This window comes from Hemitrygon akajei, chromosome 29 (genome assembly GCF_048418815.1).
Source record: "Hemitrygon akajei chromosome 29, sHemAka1.3, whole genome shotgun sequence".
Lineage (NCBI taxonomy): Eukaryota > Metazoa > Chordata > Chondrichthyes > Myliobatiformes > Dasyatidae > Hemitrygon > Hemitrygon akajei.
In genome coordinates this window covers 11,610,860-11,627,352 of record NC_133152.1, presented here as the reverse complement: position 1 = coordinate 11,627,352, position 16,493 = coordinate 11,610,860, and the positions used below count along the sequence as shown (strand labels likewise).

Below are 16,493 nucleotides of genomic sequence, written 5' to 3'. Positions count from 1 at the left end.
ATTGGTTTCTTCTAAAAATTTACCATCCCCTTTTTTGAATACTTGCCCAACTTTGAGTTACCCATCAGTAAGTTCATGTCTAAACGCTTTGACATGAATGTTATAGATTACAAATGATATCGGCAGATCTGCAGCTGGCATAGTGAGGTTTCCTGGACCAACTATTATTTGAGGAGCATTACTTGTCTGTTAAATCACTCACTTGTTAACATGTTAACTGTTTTCCATTCTATTGCACATAAATAGCTTCGTAATCGTAGGACTTTCCTTTCACTGAGATATCCCAGTTTAGATCTCTGTACAACATACATGCCATGATGTCAACAGGGTCCAAAGGATTATCTAATTCACAAAGCAAGGTACTACTTTAACTGAAAGTGGTTATGTTAACAGTGAGCAAGGTTTGGTCCTCAATCTTCTTGTTTAATACCAGTCTAGGCAATACACTGAACTGTACAGCTAAATTACTTTTTAAATTAACTGTGACAGGAATTTAAATGGAAAAACTGGTTTTCCATCAGATCTTTTTACAATCAGACAAATTGGAGAGTGAATTTTGCAAATTAATGCTCTGCTGATAATTCTCATTTAGAAAAATTCACAAAATCAACAACATAATTTCAAAAATTATACACAGGCACTTATTTCGAAGTGTTAGTTAAATATTGCTATTTATGCTAAACTCAAGATTTCTTGAAAATTCTGTCAAAACTGTGAAAGGTAAGAAGCTGCTACACATCTGTCACTCTGTAACAGACTTGAAGGAATGTGTGGAGGTGCCAACTCCCATAGCTCCCAAATGATTATTATCTGCAGTTTTCGTTTGGTGAAATGGTCTTGACCTAGCTTATGAGAAAAACTCCCTTTGTCAGGATCCTGTGAATATTTTTATATTCCAATACCTGAATGAAAGGGTACAGTCCACATAAAAGTTACAGGAAATTAACAGATATGAAATGATACAGAAGCAATAAAAGCATTCTTGTTTCCATTGAGTGCAGATGATTTGGGCTCTTGACAATGAAAGAGTTCTGATTTCGGTCCAAGTTGACCCTTCCACTTGGGCAAATATTACATCATTTGGGAAGAATTGAGGAAACCTCTCTGCCTTAACAGGCATGGTCACATTATTCTCATAAACAATATTCAATATTCCAAAAAGTCAAAATGATGGATCATGTGTGAAGATTTCCAAACGCAACAGCAGTCCATAATTCCTTGGAAGGGAATGTATGAAGGGAGTTGGAAAGAATGAGGAATAGTCTATAATACCAAGATTCACTCTCTTCTCTGTTCAACATACTTCCCCTCCCATAATGGCTACTGCTGTTCAAATATTCCAGCATCTTCCATTATCTAAAATTCCAATTTGTCTAGAACTTTACCAACCATCTGCAGTACCAAACCAAGCATTATTGCTTTAGCACCTTGTTTCACCCAATTACACCGACTTCCAGCATTCTGTAGAAGCATTAATATTCTTAAAGCCTCTGTTTGTATTTCTCAAGTCTTCATCCATTTTTTGTCCCAGAAATACCCATCAGCCTTGCAAATGTTTACATCTGTTTGACTTTAGGCTCCTGTTCTGTCAGCCCACCATTGTTGACAAAAGTTTTCTGCTCCTAACCTTATAACTTGGCATCATTTTTTTCAAGGCCTTCTGCTCTCAAAAAACCTTATTTTTCAGTCACTTTTGGAAATAAGTTGTTGGCCATCGTTTCTTTGGACTGACTGTTTTCTCCTTAAATCTTTGTGAAATACCCTGACATGCTTTCAATGTTGAAGGTGCCAACAACCAAAGTGTAAATTCTAACTGGGTGTTATGAAATTGTAAAATTAATGAAGATACATGCAAAAATAAACAAATGTACTGTGTGTTAGAATAAATCAATAACTGGGTCAACAGAAAAGCCATGGATGTTTGTGAAACCTAACTTATTGCCTGGTTTGCATAAGCGATCATCATTATTTACATATAAGTCATTTATCTTAAAAACAGACAAGACAAAATGGAATCAAATAATACATGGTAAAACATAAGCAAGTTCCAAATAATAATTCCAATCTCTTCTCAATTTTTCATTATGTCAAGATCTTACGATCTACCAAAGAGATACATATATAATACAACTACATTTTATCTGTAGAATTTTCCCGTTTATAATTTAATTCAGAAACAAATGTAAATGCTGTTGTCTTATAGAAGATCAATAAACTTAGCATTCATATTTTTAAAATTTAGTCACTTGTAGGATTTACCACTCTTACTAAACCATCTGAAATTCTGCCTTAATTTGGAGACATATTTCAGGTTAAGAATGATTTGGTAAGTAGGAAGGCAAAAAAGCTAATTTTTTCCCTGTTACCTTCATTTCAAACAAGGCTAAAAATACAGTGAACTGTGCAATCTGCTGCAGAGTTGAAAAGACTTGGTATTAAGTTAATTCAAGCTTCATAATTATTAAAAGTAGATACAAATCAGGTCACTTCTTTTGAAGCACATTTTCATGAAATTAGGTTCAAATTGAATGAATTCTGTGAAAATAATGTTTAGATGGCATCCCTTAGCCCCCAACAATTTTACATTTTAGTTCAAATATTTATTCATAACATTACTGAGAAAGATTCCTAAAGGACAGGAGAAAAAGGAAGAAATGAATCAAATAATGACTGATCTTCTTGACATATGAATAGATCTTTTGAAACATGTTCTTTCCTGAAAGTGATATGACCAATCTTCTGTTTACCATTTGACTACAACACTACTTCAGAATGACTTCCATTGAACTAAGTTCAGGCTTAAATTTGAATTTAAGTTTCAAGACAGGTTTTTTATCTATTTACTTCCCTCTTAACATATGTAACATGATAACACACTAAGCCCTTGTGCTTCCTCAGGAGTATGAAGGACCACAATGTAGGCGTATTTTTTCATGACTGTGTTTGGAAAGTCTTCTTCATGAATACAATTTTTAAAAAACTGCATTACCTGATGGTGTGAAGTACTGGTGTAAACATAGCAGTATGGAATGGAACTTGATGTACCTCATGGGCCATTTATTTGGATTTAGCATTTTACCAGATTTTAAATAGGATTTAAACTTGTAGAACTATCTCATTGATCCTTATAGCCAATGCCAATTATGCTAAACTTGACCAATGCCGACTGAACCCCAAATAAACTAAACCTCAAGAATTTGCAAATATTGAAGGTAGGTCCCAACAAATATAGATAGGATGTAACTATACCCAACAGTTAGAATTGTGTCCATTGTGGAATAAAGTTGTTACTGGGGACAATGAAAACTACTTCCTCAAATGATGTAAGATGTCAATGGAAATGTCAACAATGTTGTTAGAATAACACTGAATGGAACTGAACCCAGTAGATGTCATTAACTGGATATTTGTCCTTTGATATGTGGTCTTGCCTCCTTGGACAATATTAACAATTAACTACAAGGAGTAGATGGTCTAAACTGGAGAGTCATACTTACCAAGAATTAGAAAGGTGACGTCTGCCCGCCCCAGGAGAAAGAGCCTTCGGCCAGTCAGCAGGAGATTTCAAACCATTTCTCCGATACGAAGGGCACTGGGATAAGCTGCCGTTCAGGTGGGGGTGTTCTGCAGTGAGCAGAGAAATGGGCTTGCACGTGCTTGCACGTAATACACATCAGGCAGGCCTAGTCAGGCCTGCTACAAGCTAAGCTTGAAAGAAAAAGTCTGTGTAAAGTGGCACTTTATCAAATTATTAGAACATCGACCTCTAACTTAAATGAAAAAGAATATTTTAGGCATTTTAAACTCACTGTTATTTTGATCGAGATCCCCAAAGTTTGGTACATTAACAACTACAGTTACAAATGAAAGAAAAATTAAGTCCTTTTTTATATAATCAGTTCATGGAATTGATTAAAAATTGATAGGCTGACACCCTTAATAACAACAAATATCAAACATTAATTACTCAGTTAAACTTGGGTCAGTTTTTCCTTAAAACCTTCAAACACATTTAATCGATGATTAAGTTTGCATCAAAGCAGGTTAGAACGTTTGTATATTGTGGGTTAACTAGAGTAGGTTAATGCTTTATTCACTAATTATTTAAAACTAGGCACATTATCTGTTTGGTTCTGCATTCTTCCCTTGGATGACTGGGCTAACTCAAGTTAGCTATACAGCAGTGGTTTGACTTCTCTTCACCACTACATGTAAGACTGCCCTAAGTGAGAGCCCAGGACAAAGAGCTTGGCATCCAGTGTACTGACAGTATCTCACATATAACGCTAGATAACATCTTTTTCACTATATATAAAGGAAATAACTCCCAAAAGAGGTAGCTATATTTTTTAAAAGCAAATATTCTAATTTTCAAGTGTATTAACTGCAACTAGTTCACAAACTTCATATGCGAGAAGCAGGTTATCTAGTTATAATAGTTATACATTAGTCATAGAAAATAAAAGTTTAAATGTCTTGCCAACATCAGCAGTTTGTCAAGGACGACTGTAGTTCTAAACACTGACTGGAAGTATCTATCAAAGGATACTCCTGAAACATGAGTGTTTCCAGGATAAGACCCAAATACACAAATGTTACTCTTTCTTCACCTTTAATGACTACTTGGGCCACTATTGAAAATCAGGTGGCTGCATAGTTTTTCTCTCACCGAGGCTCAGCTTTTCCCCACTCCGCTCCTGAAGGCATTGACACTGGGGCATTTGATCAAGTGATCTTTGTTCATCTATTAGCCAAGTCGGATCCTAATGTGTCCACATTAATAAGGACAGTGAAATAACCATTAGAAAAGTGTGAGTAATGTTTCCCATCTCTTTCCTTGCAATTAACCCATCCCCCAACTTTATAGTTTCTGAATATGTTTCCTAGCTGAGATAATCTGATCAATGCTTATGAGATTGGGAATTCTTGCTGTGTCCACCTCAGGGATTCTGAATGTCTGGAAATGCTTAACTATTTTAGAAACATAGCAACATAGAAAATAGGTGCAGGTATAGGCCATTTGGCCATTCAGTATGATTATGGCTGATCATCCAACTCAGAACCCTGTACCTGCTTTCTCTCCATACCCCCTGATCCCTTTAGCCACAAGGGCCATATCTAACTCCCTCTTAAATATTGCCAATGAACCAGCCTCAACTGTTTATTGCGGCAGAGAATTCCACAGATTCACCACCCTCTGTGTGAAGAAGTTTTTCCTCATCTCGGTCCTAAAAGGCTTCCCCTTTATCCTTAAACTGTGACCCCTTGTTCTGGACTTCCCCAACATCGGAAGCAATCTTCCTGCATCTAGCCTGTCTAATCCCTTTAGAATTTTATAGGTTTCAATAAGATCCCCCCTCAGTCTTCTAAATTCCAGTGAGTATAAGCCTAGTCGATCCAGTCTTTCTTCATATGAAAGTCCTGCCATCCCAGGAATCAATCTGGTGAACCTTCTCTGTACTCCCTCTATGGCAAGAATGTCTTTCCTCAGATTAGGGGACAAAAACTGCACACAATATTCTAGGTGCAGTCTCACCAAGGCCTTGTACAACTGCAGTAGAACCTCCCTGCTCCTATATTCAAATCCCTTTGCTATGAATGCCAACATACCATTTGCCTTTTTCACCGCCTGCTGTACCTGCATACCCACCTTCAATGATTGGTGTACAATGACAAATATTTTGATGTACTTAAAGTTATATAACAGTGAAATATTGACTTAACATCATCATAAACAGATCAGAGTTGAGCTCGTGGCAAAACATAATAGGTTATCAGATCTATTTAATTATGGAAGCTTGATGTTTTTCTTTGGCGTAAGTTATTTTATATTTTCAATTCTATTCAGGTTTTCTTTTGAATTTGGCCCCTGTTGGCAACGTATTGAAAAGGCGTAATGGCCTGTCCAAGTTAAATAGCCAACTGGGAGATAAAACCAATGTTGATTACAAAACAAGATATTATAAGAACAAGATAACAAATATAAATGATGAATATGTACTAAAACATTAAAGGTTAGGAGTCTGCTGAGGAACAAAAACTGTGGTGATTGGTTGGTCATGAAAACAGTAATGTCATTCTAAATTAAAGGAATTCTCTACTCATCCAAATAAGGTTGAATCTATTAAATTGATCCCTCCAATGAGATGAACAAAAAGGTTAATGGAAAGGAAAATCATAGTTAACTGTGGAAGGAATGGGCAAGTGAATTTAGAAGGAAAAAAAAAATATATATATAATCTGTACAAGTGCAGCCAGTGACAGGTTTATGGATTTTCTGATATTTTAATTTTATATTTTATTTTATATGTGAATATATAATAACATTTTATACACATAAATTAAATATACATATAAGCTGTGTGCATACTTTTTATTAATATATTATATTATACAGATACTAATATATAAAATGATTTAATAAATACAATTTATAAATCTGTCACTTGGTTCTGTGTACAGACTAACTGAGGAAAAGGTATTAATCTAGTTAATGTCCAAATAAAAAAGTTGAATGACAGGTATAATAACACTAGTAATAAGTTCAAGGAAGGTATTATCTTACACAGATTTTAAATCCTGATGTTGTCAGGAAGATACAGTCCCTACAAGCTCCCCAGTCCATATTTATAACTTTGTGATTGTTCTCACAGACCAGAAGGAATATTTTTTCATCTTTTACCTCGGTTTTCATCAGTTACCTCGATCTTAGTAATCTGACATTAAGGATGGAAGATATAATTCCTTCGTAGCAGGGTTACATTAACATTAGCCTCATAACAAGATGGTCATGCCATAGAATTTGAAAGGACCCCAGGAGCAATCATATACTTAATGTTCTGTGAGGATTTAAATGCAGTTCTGGATAAAGACTTATCTTCAAGTTTGAAGGCTCTGAATATAATGTCAATAGATTGAGTTGAACTGAGAAATACTGACAGGACATGGGCAAGACATAGTTGTGGACAGAGACAGACACCGGTGGTCTACCACATAGATGAGTTTTCCAGATTTTATTGAATCAAATTGGTATGGTTATTCAATCAATTTGTTTTGCCTCCCCCAGGATGTTGAATCATGGTGTTATAGATTCTTACAGCAAGGAAGCAGTCTCCTTAGCAATTCTTTCTTGGATACCAAGGTCAAGAAAACACACTAGAGCCCCTGCTTCCTCAGAAGGCTAAATATATCCATCAGGCTAACGTGATTCTCACCAATGTGAGGTACCCTAGAAAGCATCTGATCAAGATGCATCACAGCATGAGATATAAACTACTTTGCCCAGGTCTACAAGAAATTGTGGAGTTGTGGACGAGCCCAGTTCATCACAAACACTAGCCTGCCCTCCTGTGCTTCTGCCTAAGCTTCCTAGTGCCTCAGGAAAGCCAACAGAATAATCAAAGACACTTCCTGCCCCAGTCATTTTCTCTCCTCCACCACCCATTGGGCAGAAGATGGAGAAGCTTGAGAACATGTACTGCCAAGCTCAAGGACAGCTTCTACCATGCTCCTATAAGAATCTTGTATTGACATTTTTTATGATAACGATGAATTCTTATTTCTCACTCTATCTCATCATGGCCCGTGCACTTAGTAACTGCACACCTCTTCCTCTATAACTGTCACACCATCTTCTGCCTTCTGCTTTTATTCTCCCTTTCCATGACCTTGATGTACTTACAGTTTGGAACAATCTGGCTGGATGGTATGCAAATAAAACTACTCACTCCATTTCAATACATGACATTAATAAACCAATTAACAATTCATCCTACAATAATCTCATTTTTAATTCTCCCTACATACTCAAACTGTATCACTCTATACCAGAAACACTGCACAGTGACTCAATTAATATACTAACCCACATGCCTTTGGGATATGTGAGAAAACTGAAGCTCACAGAAAAATCCCAAGCACCTGGTGTGGGAATTGAACCTGCATCTCTGGTACTGTAAGATACTGGCTCTTCTAGCTGTTTAAAGTGAGGTGGAAGGTATGCAACTCACAAGGCATCACAATTTAGTGTGCAGTTGTGTGAGACTCTGTACTTGACATTTTCCCTTAGTTTTCACAAATGCAACTGCAAATTATTTAGTTGATATGAAAAATAAGACAAAAGTAAACATATATTGGAAATGTTATTAATCAGGCATTTCATTTACAATCCCACATAAGCCTTCATTGGGAAAAGAAGGGAGATAAGTAACGATAAGAGTGAACAAACAGAAATTAATTCAAGTCTAAAGGGATAAGTTCTGCTCTATGCAAAGCTTTGTGGGGGTAAATTTGGAAAAGCTATTCCACTGATCAGTGAATCAGTAAAATATCCAGATTATTATCAAAAGAATGCAGAGAAAAATCTGACAACTGTCAGGCTTTGAACTAACCCAAATGCAGAAGCAAGAACCTATGCAGATTTTAAAAACAATTGAACACGAAAATAAAATAAAAAGCATGAACAAAACAAAGGAAGGAGACTTGGCTAGAATTTATGGTACGCATATCAGAGTAAACCAGTGGAGAATCAGACAGCAGTGACCATTTAGGCATGGCAGACCACTGGCCAGAGTTTTGATCCATCCTGTAGTGGGAAGTGATGGGGCCCAGTATTTGGAGCTGAGAGTGCAGAACACTGGGGAAAATCATGGGGATGAGTAGCTGGGAAAGTTGAAGGAATAGGAGGCTGGGAAGTTTGGGAAAGTCAGGGGAATGGGTGACGGGCAGTGATAGCACCATTGGCTAAGCGGGAAAGCAGGAAAGTTGGAGGAGTCGGTTGCATTGAAGAGGAGAAAAATTGGGGATTTGGGGAGGAAAGTACTGGAATATTGATTGGTTAAGGGAATGGGGGGCTGGGAACATTGGGGGAATTGGGTGAATAGGAGGCCAGGAAAGTTTGGAGGAACTGGAGGACAGTCACATCTGCAGAATAGGTTGGGATTGAATTCCTTTTGGCAGGGAGGGAGGGGAATGGAACTGTGGAGACAAGAATTGCGATTGTAGAGTGGCTGGGGAAAGAGCCTGAATATCATGGATTGATGGGCTGGGGGTCATTTCAATGCAGGGACAGGAGCCTATCTGATAATAAATCTAAGCCTTGCAGGATACCCCCTTCACAACAGCTGTATGAAAAACAATTTGTTCCCAGGAGATTCCAATGATAATGTCTATTAGATGTTGAGTTGAAAAGTTGAGGTGGAAGAGGTAAAGGGCTGAAGGAAGAATTTGATAGGAGTGGACAGTGGTCTATGGAAGAAAAGGAAGGAGAAGGGGAACTATAGAGAGGAAATAGGCAGGTGTGATGAAAGAAGTGGGAGAGGATAAAAAGAATGTGGAATGGAAAAAGCTGTTTATGCCATTAGATGCAGGCTGACTATGTGGTGCTGTTCATCCAACTTTAATTTGGCCTCTCCGCTTCCTAGGAATATCACACTACCAACTCCCTTGTCCCTTCCCACTGATCTCCCTCCCAGCATTTATCCTTGCAAGTGCTGCACCTGTCGTTACACAACATCCCCTCCCCCCCCCCCCCCCCCCCCACCACCATTCAGGAACTGAAACAAGGTCTGACGATACTTCACCTGCAAGTCTTTTGGGGTCATCTATTGTATGTGGAGCTATTGGTGTGGCCTCCTCAACATCAGCGAGACCCAGCATAGATTTGGGGACCACTTTGTTGAACGGTTTCACTGTGTCTGCCACAAAAGGCAGGATCTCCCAATGGCTACCCATTTCAACTACCCATTGCTATTCTAACATGTCTGCCCAAGGCTTCCTCTATGCCACGATGAGGCCAAACTCTGGTTGAAGGAGCAACACCTCCTATGCCACATGGGTCAACTCTAACTTGACAGCATAAACATTGAGTTCTCCCTCCACCCTCTTTCTCTCTTTTTCCATTCCCCACTCTAGGTACCCTCTTGCCTCTTCTCTTTTTCTCACCTGCCTATCACCTCTCTTTGATACCCCTCCTCCTTTCTTTCTTCTATCGTCCAACTGTCCTTTCCAATTAGACACTTTCTTCTTCAGCCCTTTACCTTTTTCTCCTATCCTCTACCAGCTTCTTAATACATCCACCCTCTCCCACTCTCACCTTCCCTTCACTCAGTCTCACCTATCACTTGCTAGCTAACACTTCTTCCACTTCTTAGTCTCACTTCTACCCCTTTCCTTCCCTGTCCTAATGAAGGGTCTCAACCCAAAATGTTGATTGTTTATTCCCTCCATGGATGTTGCCTGCTGTCTTCCTACAGCTGTGTGTGTGTGTGTGTGTGTGTGTGTGTGTGTGTGTGTGTGTGTGTGTGTGTGTGTGTGTGTGTGTGTGTGTGTGTGTGTGTGTGTGTGTGTGTGTGTGTGTGTGTGTGTGTTGCTCAAGATTTACAGCATCTGTAGAATCTCATGTTTCTGATTTGCTTGTTCAGCCACACTTATGGCCCAGGTATAGCTTTTATTTATTCTTTGTAATCTCTAAAATTCAATAAATAAATAATATTTAAAAAAAAACTTATGGCCCAGGTATAGCTATTATGGTAGTCTAGGGGAGACATGGCAATCCAATGCAAGCAGACAGGTTTCACAAACAGCAATGTGAGGATGACTTGATAATCGTTTTTTTGTTGAAGGAAATGTTTTGACTGCAGGGTACAAAGATGTCTCCTGCTGTTTCTTCAAACAGAGGCATTAGCTTCTTCTGTCTACCTGAAAGGACAGACCGTCTTCAATTTAATACAGCAATCAACAAAGTTAAAGAAATCTTTGTGTGCATTTAACTGAAGTGTAATTATAAGCTGTCAGTAAAACACAACTAGTTATAAAATAAAGTCACAACATATGACAAAAGGGCTCGGGTGAATGGGAATATGATATAACAATTTTTTGTGACTTCTTGAACTCAACTAGATGGAATCAACCTTTTTCTCATTGGAAAATATAATTCACTTACCTATTAATTTTAAAATTAACCTTTTCTCATTGGAAAATATAATTCATTTACCCATTAATTTTAAAATCAACTTTTACCCCTGTGAGTGGTAAATCGTAAAGAACGATTATTCCCCAAACAAATATATAATTATCTGTTAACCTGGGTATATTTAGTACAAGTGTTCGTCCCTCTCAAGCACAGTTAATATATCAGAAATGCACATTGATACCTTCATAGATGGTATATTCACTAATGGTATGTTGCAACACTTTACCAGTGACCTCACTCATCAGGGGCTGGCACCTAACTGGCATAACTTTCAAATGACATTAAAAATAATAAAAGTCTTGGCAATTCTGTTAGATGTGCCCTCACTGTCCATTTTGATATATCTATTTGGAAGTTATTACTTGTTCTTGGACAGAAGATTGCTGTTCCACTTCTCTCCTGCAGAGATATTGATTTTAAATCAAAGCTTAAAGCTGTATTCACATTATTCTCGAGGTCCAGAATGCCTTCACTGATTCTGTAGGTGCTTCTTCCCACCCTATGGAGCTGCTTGCAACTTAATGCCGTGCTTCTGAGAGTGCCAGAGATGGAAATTCACTATCTATGCTGTTCCCATTTCCTATGTGTGATCCCCTTGGAAGGAAGTGGGGGGAATAGTGTGGTAGGATCGAATGACCATGAATTTAAAACTTTGAGTGATTGCACCATTGTACGTTCTATTCAGCCATGTCGTGGTGAACCATCAAACACCTATCAGAGGACATTCACTTTGTCCCTGATGACTCATACCAATCTTTCCAGATGCAATATAGAAACTATCTTCTCTAAAGGCATCAAAGATTGGTATAGCAAACACTTTGCGCAAGAAACTGCAGAGTAGTGAACTCAAACCATACAAGCTTCCTGCTCTACTTCCCTGCTACCTCATGAAAGCAGCCAACATGATCAACAACAAGTTCCACCACAGTCATTCTTTCTTCTTCCCTCTCCTATTATGCAGAGGATACAAAAACTTGAAATCACATATCACCAAGGTCAAGGACAGCATCTGTCCGACTGTTATTAGACTCTTGAAAGCTAGAAGTGAATTCTTGATCTCCCAACTTACGTCATTACAGCCCTTGCCCTTTATTTGGTTATTTGCACTGCTCATTCTCTGTGTTACAACATTGGAGCCTCTTGACCATGTCTGCATGCTTCTATTCATTGAATTGCTGCTATGTGATCAGCCAAATATATATTTGCAGCAACAAGCAAGTATACAGGTGTACCTAATAAAGTGACCACTGATCGTACTCCTCCAGATACTGCTTAAATATTGTGAACATCTTTGCCTCTACCACAGACTCAGGCAGCATGTTTCTGATTGCAACTACCTGAGAAGTAAAACTTTTCTTCTCAATTTCCCAAGTCAAGAGTATAATTGAGTAGCTGAGGTAAAAGAATGAAGAGGGGACTATCAGCCTAGTTTATAAACACAACCTACAATTTTGTTTGACAAAATTATCATTATCAAGCATATAAATGGTTGGAATCTTCACTCTGAAGAGAGCTTAGGAACATTATAAAATGGATCAGAGATCTAAGGAGAAACTAATGGAACAAATGGCTATTATGGGAGCTATGAATAGGAATGAGTTTTGATACACAGTATATATTCATCAATTTCACAGCAGATGCTAGTGTTCACTTAGCAGATATAACTTGTAAATTCAGAATTCCAGTGATGTTCCCATTCTAAGCATTAAGGTGCTTGAGGATTTTGTCTCATCCGGATTTTAATTGATAGACACAAAATGTTAATTAGCTTGCTTAAGCATGCTTTGTATAAGAGTGAGTTTCAGTGCAGGAACTGTAAAAATGCCAATTAAAGATTCCACTGCATGTTCTGGACTATGTAATTCATCTAAAAGCATAGTACACCTTTCAAAGTTATGGGGCAATGGAGAATCTGTTGTAAGAACTTAGTGGGATCAAGGAATTGTCAATGTTTTGGATTGAAACTCTCCATCAGGACTCTGTAACACGGGCAAATCCTTTCACTCACCCATTCTCCCCAATCTCACTGATGCTTGATCTGTTGGGTTACTGTAGTCTCTGGTATCTCCTTTCCAAGTTGATGTTTGGTTCACTGCATATACAACAGTAGATTGTAACAAATGGAAATGCAAACACCAGCCAATGAAAAAACCTGTCTCAGTCAGATACATAATCCATTCACTGCAGAAGCATACTGCTCTCTCTAATATTGTCAATGTAGGACTGAATATGCAAATTATTGCAACGTCTCAAAGTTCTGGTAAGCAACCATTGCAAGCAATAGCCTGTTACTTCAGTTTGGACCTGGAGACAATTCAATGTAGCAGAACCGAGATGAGGCGAGGCAGTGGGCCCATCGTCAAGAGCAAGGAGGACCCGAGGTTCGATCGATTTAAGTGCTGGGCTGAATCAGAAAGGACGGGTGCAGGCCGAATGAGGGCGGCAGGATCCAGGCCCCAGAATGGATCGAGGTGACTGAACCCAATGTTTGGGTGATGATTTAAGCACCGTGCTGAATCAGAAAGGTTGGGTACTGGCTGAATCAAGGTGGCGGGGTCCAGGCCCCAGAATGGATCGAGGTGACTGAACCCAATGTTTGGGTGACGATTTAAGCACCGTGCTGAATCAAGGTGGCGGGGTCCAGGCCCCAAAATGGATCGAGGTGAGTAAATAGCAAGTTTGGACGATGATTTTGGCACCAGGTCAGACTGAAAATGTTAGGGTGTCGGGGCCTGAGGCAAAAGCTGGGCTAGTTCAACACATTGGTCCAAGACATTTACTCAGTTCTACACTGAACTAATGATCTGTGGTCGGACTCAGTTGTACACTATTTGCTTGTGTTTACCGCTTGCATGATTTGGTTTTTTTTTCTGCACATTGGGTGTTGGGTGGGCTTTTTTAATGAATTCTTTTGGGTTCCTTTGTTTCGTGGTGACCCTTCAGGAGACAGAAGGCTCAAAAATTCACAGTCTCAATTTACGTGAAAGGCTGAATGTGGTTTTTTACTAAAATATCCCTCCCATATAACCTCACTCAAATATAACAAACACCTCCTATGCAATGCTAGTTTAGCATGCATTTTAAAGCTGAGGAAAAAATTTAGCCAATGTTTTTTTAAAGTTCAGTTTTGTGTTAAAAATGTTGTTTTGGCAGTGTTAGTGTTATATTTTTATGAAATGAGGAGAAGCTCCTTGAACTATAATGAGAGTTTGAGCAGGAGCAACTTTATTTCTCCTAATTTATCAATCAATTTATATTTACCAGCAAAAGATAACCTTTCCTGAAATTGTCAAATCACCAGATGACTCATATAGATGGCGAACTTATATAGACTCATATAGATGACTCATGTATGACTCACATATAACTTATAGATGACTCATATCGACAGCCAACTGAGGAAAAGACTGGTGTGTCTGATAAATGGCTCAGCACAAAATATGAAAATATATGTCTTCATCTTATTCTAAAAGGGTTTAAATAAATCTCCTCCTTTAATCTAGAATTATGTTTTTAAGTTTAATGGCCATGAAACAGTAAATACTGGATGGAAGTTCAACAGGTTTGTAGATTGACAGTTCTGCTGCTGGATTCTCAATGTCTAGTCTATCCACAGGCTGTTATGTATCACCTCAGCATTGTCCAAGATAAACCGTGAAATTGGGGAATTAAGGGTAATATTTATAAAGCTAAACAGGGTTGGTATATCAAGGTTGAATGCTGCAAGATTAATACATATGTGACAAATATAACCTCCGCACCTCACCATAGAATGGCAGAGTACCATAAAATTGTAGGTGACTAAAGCAGAATATAGTTCGGTGTATAACCCGTACATACTGTTCCGGTCAAATTTGACCCATTTTGACATTTGATAGCAGTAAAAACACCCTAAATGACATTTCTTTTAGCCAAAATTTGATGACTTTTCCAAAAGTGACCCAAAATGCACAAAAATTAAAATATTTAAAGATTTTATACTTTTGTACAGGTGCTACAAATTTTTGTACATTGAGGCTGTTCCGGGTCAAATTTGACCCGTATCTATTGAAATGGATTTCAGATTTTAGATTAATTAAGGATTAATCACCCATTTATTAATGTCAGATAGGCTATTTATACATTCTAAATAGATCTGTGGTTCAAAATTTGGCATAGCCACTTGTTATGAGGGGATTCCTGGGCGGGGTCAAAATTGACCCGGTCCATACTGTGAAGGTATAGAATATGAACAGGTTGCCTGGGATAAAAGTAGAAAGAGCAGGAATGGAGTGGAATAAATAAAAATGAGAGCACTTGTAACAGAGAATGGTTAGTAAGTGGACATGTAGAATCTATTTGTAAGAGGGATATGGTCATTATCTGTCTGATCAACAGATGTGCAGGTGTTGTTCTGTAAGTTTGTGGCTGTTGGAACAAACTGTATGCTGTATACATTCTGCATTGTGAAGTAAGGGTAGAGTGTACTTGGGGATCTCCCAGCTGTATCTCTCCCCCTTACTTTTAGTAGTATTGGTGCTATGGTCGTAAAAAATGGCGAGTAGCTTATTTCTTTAGACCCAGTCACTCCGTTTAGGACTTGAGATGCTTTAGTGGAAGTTTCCACCAACAAACACCCAGCCCATTCACCATCCCACCACATGCACTCCATCACTAGTGGAGATCATTCTAAATGGATGCACCACCATCGGCCAGGGGGTGGATTGGGGGCGCAGGTGGCTACTGCACAGACATGCAGCCAAGGACACCAGGGGGTTGCATAAATTTATATATAGTTACTGTAATTCAAAGTTTTATTATGATGTATTGCATTGTACTTCTGCTCCAAAAACAACAAATTTCACGGCATGTGCCAGTGATATTAAACCTGATTCTGATCACATAAACAATGCCATCGAAAAAATACACTTAACTAGACCACTCCTACAACATCAGAACAATGATGAGGGTATTGAATACCACGTACTGTGGAACCAGCACCATTGACACCTTCCTCTCCGGATACACACCATTCCGACTCAAAAGTGTATTGTTCGTCCTTGAGCACTGGCCTTTACCAAAACCATTGTACAAGTAGGTTTACTGCAGCAGATACAGACGGTCAGGGAGGCATTCAGCAACTATCTACCCTCTGATGGATAATTCGGGTTCAGCCACACATACTCGCCTTAGCAGCAATGCCATCATGCCATAATACACTGCGCTATATCTGAGATATTAGAGGAAATGAAGACGAAACATTTAATCCACATGAGTTTAAGGTGTATCTTAAAGGAAGAAAGATAAATAAGGAATTGGAGGGTTTTAGGAAGTGAGCACCAGAACTTAAAACCCCAGAAGCTGAAAGTACAGATAGACTCATGAAGCTGATGAAGGTGACATGAATAAAGTCAGACTGTGTGCAAGAACTTGAAAGGATTGAAGGATCAGAGTAGCTTAAGTAGACAGAGAGAGATGAGGGCACAGACAGAAATAGAAACAAGGATGAAATGTTTAAAATTGAGGCTTTATTGGAAAAGGA

The 16,493-nt window shown here is 38.4% G+C and overlaps 1 protein-coding gene across 3 annotated transcripts in view; it reads right to left on the bottom strand.

The window, feature by feature from the left end:
• ajap1 (adherens junctions associated protein 1) overlaps window positions 1–16,493 on the bottom strand; it is a 299,903-nt gene that overhangs the window by 18,596 nt on the left and 264,814 nt on the right. For 2 of the 3 annotated variants that reach the window (XR_012096654.1, XR_012096655.1), the window contains exon 5: window positions 3,498–3,624. The exons of the other annotated variant lie outside the window; for it this stretch is intronic. The gene's annotated coding sequence lies outside the window, so the exon portion shown is untranslated. The remainder of the gene's footprint in view (window positions 1–3,497; window positions 3,625–16,493) is intronic. 3 annotated transcript variants of the gene reach the window in all.